A 4,840-nucleotide genomic window follows, 5' to 3' on the forward strand; every position below is an offset into this window, starting at 1 on the left:
TATTTGTTCGAGTGTACCGTCAAATCAGATCTGACTGGTACAGGAGGAGATTGTCCCTCCTTCCCCGGCAGAGCATCTGGTGGATTCGAACCGTGCGACTCTGGGATTGTAGTTGCAGCTCCTTGCCACTAGGCCACCAGAGCTCCCCTGGGAATAGTCTTCTGAAGCATGTGCATCAGTGATGTCTGTACAGCCAGGGTTGTTTGAGGAGGAGGAGTTTTAGGTTGAAATATCCCCAAAAGTTCTCTAGAAGTGGAGATTCCTCTTCTGAGGGTAGCCTTATAATAGTGTCCAATACACAAAGCAAGAAATGGATATATGTCTTTCACGTAACACAACCAGTGGTGTAATTTCCAAAACAATTGCGGAAGTGGCAGAAGGAGAGATGAGAGCTAATTAAGAATGTCAAAATGACAGCAGCAATGATGATTACCATGCTCAAACACGTCAGCAGGCATCCTTCACATGGTATCAAATTATTGGTGTTAATGCAACATACAGTTCTGACACAATAAGCATGCACTCTTGTGAGTGAGTAGGTTACTTAAGCAGGAGTAGGGGAACAGCGAAGACATCTATGTATTGTCATTTAGGCTGAAGCCACTTGAGTATTCTTACGAAGGTCCAACTGTCCTTTTCCATCGGTGGTCCAGGGAAATCCTGCTGGGTCCTGGGTGAGCACATCCTCCAAACACGTGGGTTTATCCTTACAACGTTGAACTCAGATTTTGTGGGGCAAATTCTTTTTTAGGAGGTTGATCACTGCATTTGATTACTTATTTGCTCAGAAGGATGGTGAACCATCTCACATAGACTGATTGGTTCTTGGTTGATTATTTAGTTGCCAGCCTGTCTGATTTAAGTTCAGTTGCTGTTTTAATTTGGGTGAAATTTGTAAAATCTGTTTTAGCAGCCCATTAAATCATTCAAGCAATCTTGTGGCAGTTAGGTTGTATGTTAAGTGAAACTCCCATTGCATATCATAATTATATCTTTTTAACCTTTGAGTTTTTTAAATGTGGGCTCTGATCTCATTCTATTATAGCGTGAGGTCTGTATGATGCTCTTTTCCTGCTGAGTGTAAGAATCGTGTGTTCAACTGTAGAACGTTGCCATGGTCAGTGTGGATAAGACAATTATTACACGTACATAATTTCCTACTTAGTTTGGTCTGATGTAATCAATTTGAATGAGAAGATTAAAATAATGTGTGTTCAGTCTAAATTTTTGTAGTTTAATTTTACATTTTCTGCAAGTATATATCCCTTACTTTACTTTCTTCCAGTTACTATTGAGGGTCCTATCTTTAAACTAATGGAAGAGGGAATGTTAATATCATATTAATGATATTGTTCAATAATTTCCATATTCTGTTGGATCTTGTTTCCTGGGAATGGGAACAAATATGGATCTTTTCCAGTCAGTTGGCCAGGGAGCTGTCCTCTAAATTTTCTGGCATAAACAGGTGAGTTTGTTCAGGGTTGCATATGTTCTTCTGCCATTCATTTTGTTTTCGTATCTCTCCTCTTTCTTTGAAATTACCTTTTACTCTCTTCATGGATGATATCCTTGGGGTGAACTATCTCCAAGATGGGATTGTGTCTGTCTTACCTAGACTTTAGAGGATATCTTCTTTCCATTGTTATTCCAAATAATTCCCAAGAATTTTGTTTCTGAATGTAATTTAGCAATTTCATCAGAGTTATTTATCCCCCTCTTCTGTCCCCTGCCTTGGTTTCTAATTCCTTCACCAAGATGTATAAGTATTTTGCAACATTTCTTTGTTATTATTGGTCAAAAGTTTGTCACATACATAATGATAAATAGTTCTTCTGTTGGGTTGCTGTGGAAATTATGCTGCCTGAGGGGACAGCATAAACCCCATTTTTTCAAAAACCCCTATTAATACCGGAAGCAGAAGCGGGCCATAAAAATTCTTAGCTTAAAGCAAACACAAATGCGCCAGGTAAAGTCTTGTCTGTCCTTGCAAAGTAAAGAATTAACTAGTGTCTACAAGACACAAAAAGAGTAAAGGTGGGCAAAGAAGCCAGTCCGTCAAAAGCCGACCCACATGACTGATTTCCCTGCCCTGACAATAGCACCCAGGAAGGCCTTAAAAGCAATTGCTCAGGGGAACTCAGGGCTTGCTTTTTCCGTCGCCACCTTCCTACTGAGGGAGAAAGTCTCCACATGTGGAATTTTCTGGAGAATAAATGCTCTTGTATTTACATGCATGTAATTGGATTTCCTTTGAGGGGCATTTAATGGGCAGAACACTGCCAAGGTGTTGCTGTTGTTGGGTGCCATCGAGTAGAGTATGATGCATAGTGACCCTATGAACAACAGGTTTGAACTGTCTTATCTTGTGCCATCCTCACACTTCCTGACACACTAGAACCCATTGTGGCAGTCACTATGTCAATCCACTTGGTGGAGTCTTCCTCTCCTTCACTCACTGAGCCTCCATCTTTCTGAGCATCATGTCCCCTTCCAAGGAATAGCCTCTCCTAGCAACATGCCTGAAGTATGTATGAGGTGAAGCCTCAATATATCTTTGCCTCCAAAAAAGCATTCTGGCTGCACCCTCTCCAAGGCATAGCTAATTGGTTTTTTGGCAGTCCATGGGATGTTAGTGTTCTTCTCCAACACCACAGCTCAAAGGCATCAGTTCTTTTGTCATCCTTATTGTCTGTTGCAGACGGAGGGTGAAGTGTTTTTATAAGTATTAATGAGACAGAACACCAAAACTGTGGGAAAAAACAGGTAAAGCAGGAGGTGAACAGTTCTCGAACCACAACTGAAGTGCCAGATTCCAGTTTCCCTGTATCTTTATTGAAAATTGCCAGGCAGCTAATCACAAAGAGAATTCAATGCAAATGAAGCTAAGCTCTTCCTATAGAAAACCTTCTGCTTGACTCAGGAGGGAGGGGTTAGCAAATACAATGCAAGAATCCTGTAAATACTTAAGGATTACTTTTGTGTCTACCTCTGTAATCATTTAAGGATTGCCTCAATGCTTCAGGGTGAATTCCAGCTTGTATCAGCCTTGCTCAGAACCTGAAGTAGCATTCGGTTTATTACAAATATTTAGTATGAAATTTGGCTTCCCATAGTTGTCCAGCTGTCATATGCATATCAAGTGATCAGAAAGACCATGGCTGAATCAGACTCACCTTAGTCCTCAATATGGCATTATTATTATTATTATTGTTATAATTTGGAGAAGTCCCTGACTGCAGACTTTCCCAAGAAAATATATCTCCTGAAATTCATACTGATAGTATCAAGGATGTTAATTTTGGATCCAAGATGAAGTTGTTTACAAATTCAATCTTTTCTCCATCTAGCATGATGTTGGCTGTTGGTCCGGTGGTAAGAATCTTTATTTTCTAGACATTGAGATGCAATTCATATTGAAAACTGTATTCTTTGATCTTCTGCAACAAGTGCTTCAAATCTTCACTTTCAGCAAGCTAAATTGTGTCATCTGCATACTGCAGGTTATTGATGAGTCACCCTCTGGTCTTGATGCCACATTCCTCATCATAGAGTCTAGCTTCTCAAATAATTTGCTCGGCATACAAACTGAATAGGTATGGAGATGCACTCCTTTTTTTAATTTTAAGCTGAAACTGAACTGTGCCAGAATAGGTGAACTTAAACAAACTTTTAGGAGAATGACTTTGTATTCCTTACCTTGCCATGTAAATGTTGTGTAGTCTGCTGAGGTTTCTGTGATGAGAATGCTAAAAAAAAACCCCAAAAAACCTATCATGCCTTTGGAGGCAAGAACCTTGTGCCCTGAATTAGATATTTTATTCATGCTCTCTCTTGTATTGTTAGGTCCGTAGATCCCTGCCTGAAAGATCAACTCAAGTATACAAACAGCAAGAGTGCTTTATGCTACAGAACAAATTCCAGCATGCAGGGGCCCACCATTTGATAGAAAATGGTGACTCGGGGCAAGTAAGCATAAACTTCTCTTATGGGTTCAATACAATGGAGCTGTTTGCTCAGGGTGAGGTAATTGGGAACATGATTGGTGGGCAAGGGGATCAGTTACATGGGTTAGTTTATGGTTCGTTTGTCTAGATGGCCACCGCCTACCTTTATCCCTTCCTGTCTCACATATACATTCTTTCTGTGCTACATACCTACATTCTTGTGCCATTTACCTTAACCTTTAAGAGAGGTTAATTTTAAACTCTGCAAGGACACATAGATAAGACCTTCCTGCTCTCCTGTGGTTGTTTTCTCCCCTAATTGGCTGTTTGAGCTGGGAATTTTTAGGGCCTGCTTCTGCTTCTGGAATTAATGAATTTTTTAAAAGGTTAGGCCCAGGTCAGGCGTTAGATGGAGGCCAGGCACAAAATGGAGTCTATACAGTCCTCTCAGAATCTGGTAAATTTCCTGTGCTCTTTGATGACTTTGCATTTAACTTCCTATAATCCAATGTAAATCTCCATTGCCCATTTAATCATTGTCCTGGCCAGACAGGTGACTTATATTGAAAACTAACTAGAAGAACTGCAATCCTTTGCTTAATCAGGTCTTGTAATTTTCCTGTAATTATGTCTACAAGGATCATTGCAGGAATATATATTAATTACTTTCCTAGCCAATTCTTTTCCTGTCTGCCTATGTGCATCTACCTTGAACAGTGCCTCTAGTAGCATCTCTGTGATTGGATTTAATTGTCTTGGATCTTTGGTACCTAACTGAATGAGCTCGTGAATTCTGTTTGTCTCAGAATTTCTCTTGTTTGTCACCATGTACTAGACATGGGAATGTCATAGATGCCCTCATTTTTATTAAACAATGTTCTAATTTTAGCAAGTAG

Source organism: Elephantulus edwardii, unplaced genomic scaffold (genome assembly GCF_000299155.1).
Source record: "Elephantulus edwardii isolate Elephantulus edwardi_28Jun2011 unplaced genomic scaffold, EleEdw1.0 scaffold00086, whole genome shotgun sequence".
Taxonomy (NCBI): domain Eukaryota; kingdom Metazoa; phylum Chordata; class Mammalia; order Macroscelidea; family Macroscelididae; genus Elephantulus; species Elephantulus edwardii.